Source organism: Cydia fagiglandana, chromosome 20, assembly GCF_963556715.1.
Source record: "Cydia fagiglandana chromosome 20, ilCydFagi1.1, whole genome shotgun sequence".
Lineage (NCBI taxonomy): Eukaryota > Metazoa > Arthropoda > Insecta > Lepidoptera > Tortricidae > Cydia > Cydia fagiglandana.
The window spans coordinates 9,985,527-10,004,868 of NC_085951.1; positions in this window are offsets into that span (position 1 = coordinate 9,985,527).

Sequence of the window (19,342 nt, forward strand, 5' to 3'; positions counted from 1 at the left end):
ACTAGTTTTTATGTTGCTGGAATCCGTCGATCTATGAACTAAGAACAAAAACGGCCGTTTTAACTTTGGACGCATAGATTAACGAATGGTGGTGGTAGTAGCGCTCCCTACGCACAGTTGTGCGTAATATTCCCTATTGGCTTGCTTCTTTCTGTTTGTTAGGAGGGGCCAATAACTAACGGCCCGATTCTAACTTTAAGATACGTCAATTAATAGATCTGGAAACGATATGGATTAGATGTATCAGTGTCAAATGTGACGTTTTTTCAAACTTATACGTCACTTTTATCGAATCCGACAGTATAGGTGTTACCCTATATTAACCATCGCAAATTAGTATTATGGTAGCCATATGTCACTTACTTTCACTTACACGAGTTAAATTTAACTCCTTTACCATCGCCAGTGTGGGCGGTTAACTAGCAATCCGAGAAACTTATTGCTGGCCAGCTAAGAATGTTACTTGTACCTAGTACCACAGAATAAATAATAGTACTAGGTACAGAAGACTCACTCTCTAACAAAACGCGTCTGTCACGATCAGCACAGATATGGCCGCTAGGTGGCGACAGCGCCACGCGCGGCTTATGGCTAACCCCAAAATTGGGGTCGAACGGATGGACTTTTAGCTACCTGTAGCAAAGCGACGAAATCGCAGAGTGAGCCACGCCTGCTAGTACTAAAAACTAGAGATGCAACGGATAGGTGTTTGGCCGGATTCCGCATACCGGATATTCCTGCCCATCGGCCGAATATTCGGTATCCGGCCGCCGAATATTCTGCCGGTGGAGCTACACCTACATTTCGGGTTTTCAGGTGCGCATTGTGCAGATTTTTACCTGTTTCGTAGAGAACGTTTGCGCGGACTCATTTATGGGTTCGAAATGAGTGCGCGTGCATGTCTGTGGAATGTTTCAATTGTTTTAAAACAATAACGAGTACGATAATGACCGTGACTGTCTCTTAAATCCAATTTTGTTTACTCCGAAACAAGTCATGTTACTATCCGGTATCCGGCCGGATGTTAAAATAATGGCCGGATAGGCCGGATACCGGATAGTAACCCAATAATTGGTGTATCTCTACTAAAAACGCAGACAATAATTAAGACTAGGTATTCACATGGACGGGGCTCGTGTCTAGACAGTATCAACTTAGGGACTATCTAAGTAGTTAACAGTATAACAGTACAAACGGGTGCTGTTTTCGCTCCTATTCTAATGTGTATGTATCGCTTTACACTACATAGTTCTTGTATAGTTCTTTTTTTAGCATTAGAAAAGAGGTAAACAATCTTGATGTGTCTTTTAATTGAAAAACAGGTTTTAAAAAAAGTCACGGCAAATATAGTACAATTTAATGAATCTAATACGATCACTTATATTCTACTTTTATAAGTATTAGATACTGATTTTTAAAAAGCGTTTTTCAATTAAAAGACATGTCAAGATCGCTAACCTTCTTTCTATTGCTAAAAAAACTAACTATAGGAATAAGTTTTTCAAAAAAAAAATATTATTGGTACAACCTTTTATCGAGAGAATTCTAAAAACCCAAACACAATTAGGTTGGGTTGTTTTATCACAGATTTCCTATGGCCACCTCCTATCTCTAGCATCAAATCAGCTCCATGGTACCATAATATTGCATTGTCACCTGACTTACACACGTATGCTAATTTTCAGCTTCATCGTACCAAAGACATAACTTCGTATAAGATGAATAAAGTCTAAGAAAAAAACGTGCCACGGAAATCAAGAAAAAGTCATTCTCGGATAGATGGCGCACACACCTTTAGCCTATGCTCGGCTAGATGGCGTGACGACACCGTTTCATATTTAACAATTTTAACACATAGATATCAGTGAATGAACGGGTCAAAATGATATAAAAATAATAAAATCATTTATCCATAATATATATATTCATTTTTTTCATAATTTTATACGTGTTTATTTTGAGTTATAGTCGTGTGTCGATAGATGGCAGTAAATTTATAGTGACTACAACATTTACTATGTCAGGACCCCTCTATACAATCTATTCTTTATGATCATACTAATTAAGTACCTAAATCTCAAGGGACTCTGGTTTCGTGTGGCGTAAAGAACATTTAAATAGTAGATAGTTACAAACATTAATTAATTTGAAATTTAGAAAATATGATAACGGTGATTCATTGCAGAGAACTTATATTTAACCAGCATTTCAATTTGTCCCAGTCAGTCAGACTTGGAAACCTTGATACCAAATTACTCATACACCTGTTGGAACTATGGCGCATATCCAGAATACCTAATCATTTTAATTAGGGATGTGTATAATCAGCATGTTTATGGTAAACAACCTTGAACAAAATGTAACAAAATTATTGGCAGATGTAACTTTCCTGGAAATTAGCAATTAGTTGGAAAATGCTGGTAGCGTCCTCGGTACTATGGGCCCGATTCGGATTTTGAAATAGACATCTACTAGATATCTTTTTGACGTCACCAAGATACGATAACGATATGTTTAAGATCTAACCTGTCAAATTTGACATTTATGCGATTCTGGAGATACTCTTGAACGATTTCCACAAGATATGACTTAGAGATCCAATTCACATCTAATGGATCCAACACTATCTGACGTAAAAGTGACACTTGTTGCCCGAATTGAGCTGCAAAAGAGAACTAGTTGAAATCTAAACTATAACGTATCCAGAATAGATCTATTACGTGTCGTCTCTTGTGAATATCTTGAAATTCGAATACGGCAGTATGCCACAGATTTTAAGTCTATACTAGTAATCTTTAAATTTAATCTTTAAATTAGTAAATTTTAATTTATTAACAAAGTTTGGTTATTCAGTTATGTTTGTGCACCTATATGTGTATGTGTGTGTATGTATAAACAGTTGCGTTTCAACAAAAATATTAAAATACTTACCGGACAAGTGCGAGTCGGACCCGCCCACCGAGGGTTCCATACTCTTTAGTATTTGTTATAACGGCAACAGAAATAATTTCAACTGTCTAGCTATCACGGTTCATGAGATACAGCCTGGTGACAGACAGACGGACAGACGGACAGCGGAGTCTTAGTAATAGGGTCCAGTTTTTACCCTTTGGCTACGGACATCTAAAAAGCAAACGTAATGCACCCATAACATTCACACTTTTTCAGAGTTAAAATACCTAGTATCTTTTTTTCCGATAAAATATTATACCGTTTTTGCAACTATATTACGTAAAAATTTGTTAAGTAATGCGATTGCAACTTCGCACCAAAACAGTTCATTAAACTTACGTTGTACTGCGTAGAACGGAACGCCAAAATTATGTTCACATTTTGACCTTTATTACAAAGTATTAAGGTGCAATATTGTGTGTATCTCTGGCGTCCAGTACAAGGATTAGCAGAGCTGATCTCGTAACAGAGTGTATCCTTAAGCCAATTAAGGCTTGCCTGTTAATTGGGAGCTCAGTCCAGTATCGTTGACACGTTTACTCCTGCGTGAGGGTGATCTGGGGGCGTACCGCGAGCCACGGGTTCATGAGATACAGCCAGGCCCCTATTTCACCAACGTGACAGGTGCGACAATTCGACAAGTCTCATTGTTGCTGACGTCACAGGCATCCATTGGCTACGGTTATCGCTTACCATCGGGCGGGCCGTATTCCTGTTTGTCACCATCATTGTATTATTTAAAAAAACTTTATTATATCGGCAAAAAACAGGTATTTCTCTTGTGATGTTTATGATGATAATGATGACAATTGTCACAAAATTTCAAAGAACTTTCGGTAATTCTTGACAGCAAATGAGTTCTGTGTCGGGATTTCGTGACAATTGTCGTATTTCTTGTGACAATTGTCATTAGCTTCGCAAAATAAATACTTATTTACTGGCGATATAGTGGAGTTTTTTTTAATTAACATGTCGGTGGCAAACAACCACACCGCCCCTCTGATGGTAAGCGGTTACCGTAGCCTATGGAGGCCTGTGACGTCAGTAACAGTGATGTTGACAAATGCGACATTTGTCACGTTGGTGAAATAGGGCTCTGGTGACAGACAGACGGACAGCGGAGTCCGGATAATAGGGTCCGGGTCCTTTGGGTACGGAACCCTGAAAAGAATTGAAGACACTATAGGTACTTTCAGATTCATGTTGCACTACTTACCCTCCCCACCCATCACCCATGTAAGAAAAACAGACCCACGGCGCGATTCGGGAAATGAATTAGAGATTAACTAGAAACGATATGTGACGTCCCACGGGTAAAGGTACCTTATGGCGGTAGGCGCTTACGCTATTATTAACGCCGCTCCAATATTATTGCGGCGCTATGCGACGTAAGCGCCAGCCGCCATAAGGTACCTTTTTCCGTGGAACGTCACATATCTTCACTATTTCATATCTAGTGAGTCTCTAATTCATTTCCCGAATCGCGGCGCCAGCCGCCATAAAGTACCTTTTGCAGTGGAACGTCACATATATTCACTATTTCATATCTAGTGAGTATCTATTCTCTCTAATTCATTTCCCGATTCGCGGCGCCAGCCACCATAAGGTACCTTTTGCAATGGAACGTCACATATCTTTACTGTTTCATATCTAGTGAGTCTCTAATTCATTTCCCGAATCGCGGCGCCAGCCGCCATAAAGTACCTTTTGCAGTGGAACGTCACATATATTCACTATTTCATATCTAGTGAGTATCTATTCTCTCTAATTCATTTCCCGAATCGCGGCGCCAGCCACCATAAGGTACCTTTTTCCGTGGAACGTCACATATCTTCACTATTTCATATCTAGTGAGTCTCTAATTCATTTCCCGAATCGCGGCGCCAGCCGCCATAAAGTACCTTTTGCAGTGGAACGTCACATATCTTCACTATTTCATATCTAGTGAGTATCTATTCTCTCTAATTCATTTCCCGAATCGCGGCGCCAGCCACCATAAGGTACCTTTTGCAATGGAACGTCACATATCTTTACTGTTTCATATCTAGTGAGTCTCTAATTTATTTCCCGAATCGCGGCGCCAGCTACCATGAGGTACCTTTTGCAGTGGAACGTCACATATCGTTATTATTTCATATCTAGTGAATGTCTAATCCATTTCCCGAATCGCGCCGCCACCAGTCGACGTCCTCGTGAAAAATTCGCTCTGACGTAACGGTTTCATTATCGCATGAAAACTGCAAAGTGTCTTTCCAATAGTGAAATACCTATCATTTTATTTTTGAACATGTCGGATTGTCCGCCCATACAAAATACTCTTAAATCATGCATACACCACACACAGAGTTTGATTTGGCAATTTTGGTATGGCTTAGGTACACAAAAGTTTTAAAGAGTACAATGTCAAAAACAAAAAAAGAGCAAGTAATTTGGTATATGCTTCGTGTGAAAAAGAATGGGTGTTATGCCAAAAATGTCATGAATTGAAAATTGGTTAAGAAAACGCGTTTTCCGCCATTACCTTAGATAATATAACCAAACGGAGTGGTCAATGGTCATTAACAGGCGTTCCCTTCTGTCGAAAATAGGCGGCCAATGGTCAACGACATGTCAAACACATGTATGGACTGATGGTTATCTGACATGGCTATGTTTACGTTACGTATACATTTGATGTGCCCCTCCCCCGCAAAAAACGGCAGATTATTTTGTACCGAAAATTATAGACATGGCGTCTCCGTTGGTTATATCCTCTAAGGCCATTACCGATATCGTCGTAGAGCTTACGCAAAGTAGATAAAGCCTGACCAGGAATATACGATCACGCGCCATGTTGCGGAAATTAATTTGAACAATTTTTTCATACTACATACAGGGTGCTTCCTGTAACAGGAGCAATAAATTAAACTAAAGGCTGTACTCCTCAAACTGACCAACATTTGTTCAGCAACTTTTAAAAATTATGAATCTTTTAGACTTCCTCCTTTTCATACAAAATAAATATTGCCTTCAATGTACGCTGACATCAGTGTGTTTGACGTTACTTGTCAAGCTTTTAACATGACAAAATTTGCATTACATTGCGTCTTAGAATAAACTTTAAAGTGTAATAAAAATCAAAACATGTGTTATTTTCAAAATTTGCTGAACAAATGTTGATCAGTTAGAGGAGTACAGCCTACAGTTTAATTTATTGCTCCTGTTACAGAAAACACACTGTATACTGTCACCCTATACGTGAGAATAACAGCGCCCTCTTGACAATGATCATATATTACTGGGCTTTATGTATGTTTTCAGTGTCTAGATGCTGTTATATGGTGAATGATATTTCACTGTTAATCCTTTAAAATTACTAATTTTTTATCAAATCATACAACCCGCTAGTGCATCGGTTGCGATAATTATATTATATGTAGTGTATATATACATACACACATATAATCACGCCTATTTCCCGGAGGGGTAGGCAGAAACCACGGATTTCCACTTGCTACAATCCTGGCATACCTCTTTCGCTTCCTTCACATTCATAACATTCCTCATACACGCTCGCCGGTTTAGGGTGCTCTTGACCTGGCCTTTCTTCAGCCTTTCTCTATTGTATATATACATACGAGTATGTATATATAGTCCTCCACATCGATTTCTATGACGGCGACTACAGCAATCAAGGGTTTTTCCTCTTATGAGCTCTTATGTGGCTGGCCAGGCCAAATCTTGTTCTTAAAAAAAAATGTAGTGTAATATGTGCGAATAAATGATTATGATTATACGTATACTAACAAGATCCTATTAATTTTATTGATTCGAAACCAAAGTGAGGCTTCATAAAATCGAGATGGAACGAAGTACAGTCGCCATCAGATATATCGGAGCGGCCAAGGTGTTCACAATATCTGAACACGCACTCTAACGCCCTGACAATAGAGGCGTGTTCAGATATTTGTGAGCGCCTTCGCCGCTCCGATATATCTGATGGCGACTGTACACACCTATCAATCTGACACGTGAACATTTGCGCCTAATTTAAATCTACACGTGATCTAAATAAACAACAGCCTTACAATTTACACGAATTATATTTTACACGTGGTTGCTCTGTTTTTCAGATATAATAATTGTTTAAGTATGACAAAACATAATATACTTATTAAGGTATTATTGCATAAATTAGGCACGTGTATTTAAAATATGACATAATGATATCTCATGTAATTCGTTTACGAAATTAAGGCGCTTATTCTTTGGGGTTTGGGGGACTATGTGTACTTAAAAGTAATAAAATCTTCTTCTTCCTCGCGTTATCCCGGCATTTTGCCACTGCTCATGGGAGCCTGGGGTCCGCTTGACAACTAATCCCATGATTTGACGTAGGCCTAGTTTACGGAATAAAAAGTAAGTTTAAGTACATATAGTATTAAAATGATGATTTAAATACTCCTATCCTAACTCCTGATTACCTATCCTAACTACTGATGCCGGCAACGCACTACCAACCCCTCTGGTGTTGCGGGTGTCCATGGGCGATGGTAATCGCTTACTATCAGGCAACTTGTTTGCTCGTTTGCTTAAAATACTACATTATATTACATTAAAAAAAGTTCACCGAAATCAAATTTAGCATCATGAAAATCAATAACTAAAAGTTAAAAGTTTGTTGTGACCGATTAACTCATCAACTAATTTACACAGAAATATCATATTTAACTTGTAGAAGAAATGGAGATTTTTTTTAAAGTACCATTGAAACTTTTCGTGCATTTCACAGCGACTGTTTGTAATTTACCTACAGCATTTTTGAAAATATATAGATTATATTTATAAAGATTAAACAGGTAAGTAAAGACCTGGAACTTCGTTTGTAGACATAATTATACAGCGAAAACTCATTTCACCATTTTATTTTAATTAGGTCATCGACTCGGTGACTCAAAATTACGAGTATTCCAATTACGAATAATTACAAAAGAAAAACTACGTCCGATTTCTTGCAATATTTTTGTTTGTTTTAGGGATCAATTTTAATTACGATATAATACATTGTGCAACTGGGAGTCAGTGAGACTTTGTAAGCGAGGTCTATATAATTCCCGACAGCCGCAGGCTGGAGGTCTAAATAATGAAAACAACCAGTGGCGGATTTGCCCTAAGGCACAGTAGGCCCGGGCCTATGGCGGCTAGATATTTAGGCGCGGCAAATTGTGACAAAAAATTCACTGATGGTAACAAGAAATAACTCAAAATGTAGTCAATATTATGGGTACCTTGAAAGGGACGGCTACAGGGCCTGGGGCATAGGGTGGCAAAGACTGCAAATCCGCCGCTGAAAACAACTCGAACTACATTAAATATAAAGGGGCCCACTGATTACCAGTCCGCCGGACGGTATCGGCCTGTCAGTTGTTCGGAACTGTCGAAATTTTGTTCCAACTGACAGGCCGATACCGTCCGCACGGACTGTTAATCAATGGGCCCCTTACCGCCGTTGAAGATGAATGATGCTCAAGAAACGTGCAGGAAAAGTGGAAGATGACGGTGACTAATGTTTTCGAATATGCCACCCAAAAATGCACCATTAACGCCAGAAACTCACGTGATTGGCCTCTCGTGTGATTGAGGCCATATTTTGACAGGTGAGACAGAATCGATTAGCATTCCTGGGGTTAGAAGTTTGCGTAATCGTTTTTCTGACGGCAACGCAAAATCTGGAATGTCGTGTTACTTGTTGATTTGGGAATATTATGAGGATAAAAGTAATAGAGAAATCGGTAATTTTAGCCTCTGATCAGTTAATTTTATTGTATTTCATAAAAAAATGGTCATTACTGTTATCTTGGACAAGCTTTCCTGATGCTCTACTCACCGACACGTAGAATCACAGATAACATGTACAGACGTAGGTAGTGCATAATTATTTTCCATCGTATTTTCACGCAAACTTACGAACGTGTCTTGCTATTTCAGTCAGTCTCGGTACAAAGAGTACTGAGGTTGACTGAAGTAGCATGACAAATACGAACGTTTCCGAGAAAATGCGATGGAAAACAATTATCTACTATTACTACATCTGTACAAGATTGCCTGACAAATATCAAAAGTGCGACCACAATCGGAATGATGCCATTAGAAGTATTTAATTTTATTTTATTTTATTTATTACGAGAACAACAGAGTAAAATGTACATAAGATCCTATTAAAAACTAACTTGCATGCTAAAACATTCATTTTCCTCCCCAGCAGTTCTCACCGAGAACTCAGAAATGGGTCAATTTCTGAACACGATTTTTTTTCTGTCCGTGATGAAAATCGCGGGTTAGCATCAAATAATACTTACCATTTTTTTTTTTACATAAAGAAGCCACACTTTCGCACCGGGTTCCATATGAATTCACTGATTAATTGGTTTTTAGAGTACACTTAAAAATACCTAAAGGCTCAAATTATTACTCCCGTGCCCTGTCCGGAATCTACTTTTGAGCATAATGAAAAATCCTACGAAAAATTCTACATTAGTATCACTAATTTAGTGTCAAATACTTAAACTAGATGATATTTACTATCACTGAGCACATACACTATTAACTTCATTGTGGTAAATAACTCGTGATCGAAGTTTAAATTTTGTCCGAGCGCGCGAGTAAAATTTCGTCGGCAAAACTCAAAGGGCTCTCACAGCCGACGTCTGTATCTGAACCGCCTCGTGTCCCGCCTCACCTGTACTGGCAATATTCGGCTGATTCTCAAAGCAAGCAGATGTACGTCAAGCCGCGGCGTGTTCGAGCAAATCGCATAAGTATTTCGGAATCCGGGTGGGCGACAATTTTTTTCTAATTTCGTAGCCCCTTATAAATTTTATTTCCCACATAGCTTTTCAAAAACAATTATCATATTTAGGAGCCCTTTATGTATCTTTATGTAAGCGATAACATAACAGTTTGGTTAAACACGATTTAAATTTTTGGCGAATTTTTTTATTACGAATTTTAATTTCCATGCCCTAATTCCCATAGAATATTTACCTAAAACAGCTGATTAAGTGGCACGGGAATTAGAAAGTATTACATTTATTGTCAACAAATTTTAATTGGGGGCACTGTAAGTTAATTGGCAATGTTTACGTCATATTATTATTACATATATATATATATATATATATTGGCATTGAATATATATTATATGTAATAATAAGATGACGTATATCTTTCTATTTTACATTTAAGGAAATCTCATAGAATGCACAAAAATCTATGAACGGTTTTTTAGTATAAGTACTATACTACATACAGGGTGGACCCGAATAACCCGGGCAATTTTAATACGTAAGGTAAGGTGGGATAAGACGACACTGGGGTAAGACTATCACTTGTATGGAATCCTCGTACTGTTAGTCTTGCGCCACCTTACCCTATTCAATTATAATATTTTATTATTTATTTATTAACATAAAAATATACATCTTATACAATTACAGTGTCCCACAAAACAGTTTACACGGTTTGACTGTGGGATCGTGCAGTCTCTACTCTCTTATATTAGAAAAAAAGTTAACATCTATCATTAGTAATAATGTCATCAATTGCTACACGCGATTTACGAGGTAACTACGCAGCTTTTTACCAAATATTACTTTATTGGCTTCCTGTCTGATGTCAGAGGGCAGGCTGTTGAGTATGTAGGGAAGGCGTTTGTGGAGACATCTATCGCCGTAGTAATTAGTAACCCTCGGCACAACAAACTTGCCCGCAGACACCGACCTGGTTCCACAAACAGCGTTATGGTGTAAATGGGTATGCTCTCGACTGCCATGATTGTTGTACAAAATTAAATATTTATGCTTAAGGCTCACCGGAAGAATATTACATATTTTAAACAAATTTCTATAGTCTTTTTTATTTTTATCTCTAGTTTTATTATTAACTAACAGTTTCAGGAATCTAACTTGCATACATTCTAACTTGTTTAAATTAGTTTTAGTTGTTAATCCGTAACAGTCAAGTGCATAACCAATTATCGATTCAACTAGGGATACATATAAATATTTTAGAATATGCAGAGGTACTTTAAAACTTAGATAATAAAATTTTCCCAGTAATACTTTAAAATATTATATAAACATAAAACTATTTTTGGAATTATTATATATTATAATACCCGTACCTAAGGTTACATGAAACAAAATGAATCAAATTTACAATGGTTTTATTTTGTAAATTTGACAGCTGACAGCGTAAGCCGTATAAAGTTTAAATATCTGGGAGACCGAGCTTTGCTCGGAAAATATATACCTACCTACAAACTCAAAAATGCGCGTTTTCCCAGAGACACCTAGCTAGATCGATTTTTCATCCCAGAAAACGCCCATATATGATCCAATTTCATCGAAATCGTTAGAGCTGTTTCCGAGATCCCCGAAATAAGTATATACAAGAATTGCTCGTTTAATAGATTAGTTGTTATAAATTAGCTTTTCTAATAGGTACAAGAAAAATTAAATATATCCTATTCTTACTATATTATAAATGCGAAAGTATCTCTGTCTGTCTGTCTGTTATCTCGCCACGCTTAAGCCGCTGAAACAATATCATCTTGATAATACATATTTGGCATGGAGATAGTTTGAGGCCTGAAGAAGGACAAAGGATCTGGGGGCACGGCAGTGCCGCCGCCAAGTCGAGCAAAACAAAGTGGCACGGCCGTACCATCAAATCTCAATAACATTCTATCTAAATAACATTTAATTTGAGCATGTAGTCTAAGAATTAATACACTTTAAAATCCCTTAGTTTTGTCACTGGTTTAAGGTACTTCTAGCATACCCACAAGTTCCAAATTTGAAACGTAATTAGGTTTTAGCTTTTTAAGCCAATAAAAATCTAATAATACTGCAATATTAGTCACGTTCTAAAGATAACTGCATAATTAAGTTTGAAATCCTATAGAAATATATGCGATAACAACGTTACCTTTTAGTTCTTACAATTAGTAGGGAAAATAAAGGTACACTACGATGGACGATGTGAGTATGAATAAAGATGTATTATGATATGTATATACATAGTATCAGTATGGTATGGGTATGTTTACCCGAAAAGAAGGACAGCCTACAAAAAGAGATGGGATCATTTCAATTCATGTAAAAAGATGCAAATCTCGCAACGCAGTTCTTCTACTCTACTACAAAAAAGTTTTGGGATGTAATGTGAAACCAAGTCGGTTATTTTAGTCAGTGCCAGGGGGTATTTTGTAAGCAAGTTTTTTTTTAGGAAGATTATGATATTTTTGAGAAATTACTTAACCAACCTACACTTTGAAGATTTTCCCGCAGGGCAGGGACACCCCGTATACCTATGTGTAAAGTAAGGCGGGGTAAGACTAACTTAGTTTATTTTGATCGGGGCAAGACTAACAGTATGAGGATTCCATACAAGTGATAGTCTTACCCCGGTGATAGTCTTACCCCACCTTAACTCATATGTGTTCAAAACATTTTTTGGGTTATTAATTTATGAAGGCAGCATATTCGATTTCTTCAGATTAACTTACACAATAACTTCTTCTCACATCATTTCCTATAAGACCATATACCAGATCATACACCTTGTACCTATCTACATGCAGATACATAATGACACTTTTTAATGAATAGTTTTGTATGTAAAGGCGGACAAGTTTACGAAACTACTCAAAGTATTGTTTTGAAATATGTACATTTTACTACGAAAGAGAGATTAGTTGCCATTAAAATAAAGGAAAGGATTAGTCAAATACGTAGTTTTTAGTGTAACATACTTTCGTAGATTTGTCGTTCGAAAATAAAATTAAAGAAGGTAAATAATATATGTCCGATGCCACTTCAGTATGGTTGCAGTATATTATTGTAGATTAAAATATACATAAATAATAGTTTTAAGTACCAAAATAAGTTAAGAAAACAATTTCCGGCACGTGTTTTAATTTCCGTCCTAGTAAAATCTAATTTCCATGGACACACTAATTCCCGTGCCCTGACCAAAATTTTAAATTTATATAACTTTTATAGTTTTATGAATATTTTTATCCCATAAGAAAATTAATATTTATTATGTTTTTTATCAAATTCTCAGCATATTTTTTTTTGTGTAATGTTGGTATTTCAAAATTCCATGGAAATTAGACAAAAATGCTCGTTTGGTGAAATTGACCCAAATAATACGTGATTGCGTATATTATTTGCTTTTGTAGCAGTATATTCCAAGATAGAATATATAATTGAAGACGAAAGACATCCAGGATTTAAATGTATGCGACCTTATATCCTGAATACAGTCTTTCGTATTTTCCAGTCCGTTAACTTAACGTTTTGGTACATTCAAGCGGCCGCTATGAGTATCAAAAGTGGTCGCGTTTTTACCCGACTACGGCAACGCAAAAGGAGGGTTATGATTTTGACCGGTATGTATGTGGGTATGTATGTATGTATGTATGTTCATCTGTTCCCTCATAACTTCTAAAGTACTTATTATAATTTAACAAACGATGTGTCATTCGAATCGTCTTAATCGTCCGCTGGTTATAGGCTATATGGCGTCACAAAAAAATGAACACTGCGCCCTCTAGAGGTCATAAAGTCACGAACCAAAAAACTAAAATTAAGTAATGATGATGTGTTATACATCATTGCAAAGAGCTCAAATAGCACATTTCAAATATATAAATATTGTTAGCTTTTGCACCCGGCTTTGCTTGCATGCGCCAGATAAAACATTAATTTATCGGTTAGGTGATTCGAACTATGAATCTAAAAGCGCTCTGGATTCTATCCGCGTGTTACGCGACTACGGCGATACAAGAAGGTTTTTGCAAAAGAAATTTGTTTGGCCGCTATACATGGTGTTTTTTTAATGTCCTGCAACATTTTATAACGTGAATAGGTATAGAAGTCCTGATCAGCCAAAATGTATGAAACAGTCAATTTCGGCGCCATTTCCTTCAGCGCCATCGTAATAAAATTGTCGGGCGTAGCCCAACGTACGCGTTCCAGAGCCGGGCGCCTTCGGCGCCCTCATACTAAAAGAGTCGGGCGGAGCCCGACGTACGCGTTCCAAAGCCGGGCGCCTTCGGCGCCCTCACACCAAAAGAGTCGGGCGTAGCCCGACATACGCGTTCCAAAGCCGGGCGCCTTCGGCGCCCTCATACTAAAAGGGTCGGACGGAGACCGACGTACGCGTTGCAAAGCCGGGCGCCTTCGGCACCCTCATACTGAAAGTGTCGGGCGTAGCCTGACGTACGCGTTCCAAAGCCGGGCGCCTTCGGCTCCCCCATACTAAAAGAGTCGGGCGTAGCCCGACATACGCGTTCCAAAGCCGGGCGTCTTCGGCGCCCTCATACTAAAAGAGTCGGGCGTAGCCCGACATACGCGTTCCAAAGCCGGGCGCCTTCGGCGCCCTCATACTAAAAGAGTCGGGCGTAGCCCGACATACGCGTTCCAAAGTCGGGCGCCTTCGGCGCCCTCACACTAAAAGTGTCGGGCGTAGCCCGACGTACGCGTTCCAAAGCCGGGCGCCTTCGGCGCCCTCATACTAAAAGAGTCGGGCGTAGCCCGACATACGCGTTCCAAGACCGGGCGCCTTCGGCGCCCTGACACTAAAAGTGTCGGGCGTAGCCCGACGTACGCGTTCCAAAGCCGGGCGCCTTCGGCGCCCTCAAACTAAAAGAGTCGGGCGTAGCCCGACATACGCGTTCCAAGGCCGGGCGCCTTCGGCGCCCTCATACTAAAAGTGTCGGGCGTAGCCCGACGTACGCGTTCCAAAGCCGGGCGCCTTCGGCGCCCTCATACTAAAAGAGTCGGGCGTAGCCCGACATACGCGTTCCAAAGTCGGGCGCCTTCGGCGCCCTCACACTAAAAGTGTCGGGCGTAGCCCGACGTACGCGTTCCAAAGCCGGGCGCCTTAGGCGCCCTCATACTAAAAGAGTCGGACGGAGCCCGACGTACGCGTTGCAAAGCCGGGCGCCTTCGGCGCCCTCATACTAAAAGTGTCGGGCGTAGCCTGACGTACGCGTTCCAAAGCCGGGCGCCTTCGGCGCCTTCATACTAAAAGAGTCGGGCGTAGCCCGACATACGCGTTCCAAAGTCGGGCGCCTTCGGCGCCCTCACACTAAAAGTGTCGGGCGTAGCCCGACATACGCGTTCCACAGCTGGGCGCCTTCGGCGCCCTCACACTAAAAGTGTCGGGCGTAGCCCGACTTACGCGTTTCAAAGCCGGGCGCCTTCGGCGCCCTTATATTAAAAGAGTCGGGCGTAGCCCGACATACGCGTTCCAAAGCCGGGCGCCTTCGGCGCCCTCATACTAAAAGAGTCGGGCGTAGCCCGACATACGCGTTCAAAAGCCGAACGCCTTCGGCGCCCTCATACTATAAGAGTCGGGCGTAGCCCGACGTACGCGTTCCAAAACCGGGTGTCTTCGGCGCCCTCATACTTAAAGTGTCGAGCGTAACCCGACGTACGCGGTCCAAAGACAGCCGCCATCGGCGCCCTCATAGGCACTAAAGGAGTCGGGCGTAGCCCGATATAGGCGGCGCTCTGGGTGTATTTCTTTACTGAGGACGCCCTCGCAAAAGTAATATAAAGTGACTTCAAAAAGTTAGTAACGAAATCATGACCCCAAAATGAATTAAATAAAAAATAAGTTCAAAAACTAAAACCCGACTACTGCAAATCGCGCTCTAAAAAGTATGAAACAAGATAGAATTCTTATCTAAAATTATCAAGCAGAAAATATTATATATGTTACCATTTTTTTTTTACATAAAAATACAACGTAGGTAATATAATTTACTGAATTTTTTATATATTTACAGAGATTCAGAGGATAGCCGTGGTCGTATGCCACATTACTTTTAAGTTTATAATCGTGGCATACGACCACGGCGATCCTCTGAATCTCTGTAAATATATTAAAAATTCAGTAAATTATATTACCTACGTTGTATTTTTATATAAAAAAAATGGTAACATATATAATATTTTCTGCTTGATAATTTTAGATAAGAATTCTATCTTGTTTCATACTTTTTAGAGCGCGATTTGCAGTAGTCGGGTTTTAGTTTTTGAACTTATTTTTTTTCATTCTGTCTCTTTCGCACTCATGATGTGTTCAATTATCTTTTTCTTTTCCACACTTCAATTATCCTTAAGTTTTCCAAGACCTGTGATAAGAATAACATATTTCGCGGTAAGGTCGCGCCTTTACAACGGCAACAGTCATAAACATCGCTACGAGAATGCAGAGGGCCTACCGCGAACCACGTTCGACGTCTTGCCTCACTGTCGCACTTGTAAATTCGTACTTAAGCGTGACAGGGAGGCAACACGTCGAACGTTCGCGGTAGGCCCTCTGAGCGGCTACCGCGAAAACCGAAATTCGCAAATTGCGGGGATCTTTCTCTTTTACTCCAATGAAGGCGTAATTAGAGTGACAGAGAAAAATGCCCGCAATTTGCGAACTTCGATTTTCGCGGTAGGCCTTCTGGAACCACGCTGGAACGGTAAATCAGGCGTGACGTACCGTGTGCAACCGTGACGTCAGATTCCAAAATAGCGCATAGGACATTGTCTTGTTGACTTCATACGGTAGTACGTCAAAGATGGATGGGACTGCAAATTGTACCAAGGCACACAATTAAGTTTACCTACTTTAAGGGTAACATTCCATTTCTGACCGCAGCTGCACTACTGGTACTGAACGCGTCGGTGTTGTTGTCAATTTTCATAGTAAAATGAACGGTAATGCAGCTATTGTTGGAAATGGACTGTCACCATAAGTGTCTCACGAACAAGCCGCTAATAAGTCGCACCCATACAATCGATATTACGCCAACTGTACCTACATTAAGTAAGTACCTCACTAACCCGCTGCCAAAAAGCATATAAATTTTGCTCTCATTTCAGCAAAGAAAACTAAATAGTACCAAACATAGACATAGCCGGCCAAACAAGTTTGTCACTAGAAAAAGGCGCGAATATTTTTTTAGCCCTTAGCGACTACATGTTTTAAATGGCTTCACATACTATAATATTACTGAATCGCAATTAAAAAGGGATTGAGATAGCTGTATATCAATTTCATTTCAGACCGTCCTTTGAAATGAAAGCGTTACTTTGATTATATGGCGGCTCCCAGGTTCAAATGCAAGCTTGTTGCTACCAATGTATTTACATCATAAATAAGGCTGTATATTCTCATTTAAGTGAATATGTATTATATTCTTATGGTCTAATGTATTTACATCATAAATAAGGCTGTATATTCTCATTTAAGTGAATATGTATTATATTCTTATGGGAATAAATATTTTTAAACTGAAAAAAAAATGAAAAACTGAAATTCCGGTTGGCGTCATCTATTTTGTCAGCAATGCAAGTTGACAGCTATGTCGCTCCGGAATACTGCACTAGTATAAGTTATAGTTGCACCAAACAAAGTCTGCAGCGGATTTGATAGCCCACGCAGTGTAAGTGTTATGTATACGTCATAATTTCATAGAAGTTTGACGTTTAAAATGACACTTGTACTGCGTGGGCTATCAAAATCGGTGCAGACTTTTTACGCACTGACTATATAACGCTGGTGCAATGTAAATCCGAACGTTATCTACCTTCAAACTTGCACCATACTGGTAATTTTCCTCCAGTGGTTATTTCCGAGCTAACCCACCGTCTGTCACCTTAACCTGTATCGCTCCGTCATTTGTTTAAGCCAAGTTCAACGCCCGGGTTACTGCGGACTCGATCCGTCGAGAACTTTCCAACACCGACCAATTAGAAGTTTACAGAACGCTTGCGTTGATTGCGACGAGGGAAAAGAAATTCAGTAATTATTGATGTATTTATTAACGTTATTCATAAAACTTTACGGGCCTGATTTGGTTAAACTGCGTTTTATCCCTTTCTTACAAATACATAAATATAAGTCAAAATGACAGATGAAGACATACGATTCAAATCTTCAGGCCAAGAACGCGTTTATGAATATAGACCGTATCTCCACACAAAAAATGTAGTTTTTATTTTGCATTGCCGCCACGATGACCGGTGTGAAGTTAGCAGCCAAAGTTAGCAGCCGCCGATAACCCAACCAAATTAAGAAGTCAAAATTTTTAATGTAAAAAATATCATAGAAAACCACTAAAAGAGCACCTGATACATGTAATTACAAAGTAAACAGACCGAACAAGACTACAAGTGATGAAAAACTAAAATATGTACATTTTCGTCACAGAACTCGTGCTGTCTGTAATATCGCCTAATAAAACGGCAAGCTAGCTCTAGAGGTTTTTAAAACCGGTTCCATGCAGCATGCAGCAAAAGCTGCTGGGATCTATAAGTGATACTCGACCATAAACTTGGAGAAAAGGGGAGACCAAGGCAAACTGAACCCAAAATATTCTAAATAGTTGCAGTATTCAAAGATTTTTAGCATGAAGGACGGCAAGCAAGGGAATTTCGACCTAAGTGACAGATAGCTACTGTCATAACCTACAAACGATTGTGCGTCGCAAGTTGATACTCGATCAATAAGACTAGTCAATTAACAGAAAATTATAAATTTAAGATTTTCTTACTTAAATGGCTGATGAGAGCTACAAGTGCTGAAACGGCCAGCAAGAGATTTTTGAAACCTGAACTATACAGCTAGATAATCATGCTAAATAACTGCTGAGAGCTTTAAGTGATACTCGACCGTAAACATTATGAAAAGGGGATACCAAAGCGAAATGTACCCAAAATATTCTGAAAAGTTGCAGTTTTCAAAGATTTTTACCATGAAGGACGGCAAGCAAGGGATTTTCGACCTATGTGACAGATAGCTACTGACATAACCTACAAATGATTGTGCGTCGCAAGTTGATACTCGATCGATAAGACTAGTCAATTAACAGAAAATTATAAAATTAAGATTTTCTTACTTAAGTGGCTGACGAGAGCTACAAGTGCTGAAACGGCAAGCAAGAGATTTTTGAAACCTGAACTATATAGCTAAATAATCATGCTAAAGAACTGCTGAGAGCTTTAAGTGATACTCGACCGCAAACATTGTGAAAAGGGGATACCAAAGGGAAATGTACCCAAAATATTCTGAAAAGTTGCAGTTTTGAAAGATTTGTAGCATGAAGGACGGCAAGCAAGGGATTTTCGACCTATGTTACATATAGCTACTGTCATAACCTACAAACGATTATACGTCGCAAGTTGATACTCGATCGATAAGATTAGTCAATTAACAGAAAATTATAAAATTAAGATTTTCTTACTTAAGTGGCTGATGAGAGCTACAAGTGCTGAAACGGCCAGCAAGAGATTTTTGAAACCTGAACTATACAGCTAGATAATCATGCTAAAGAACTGCT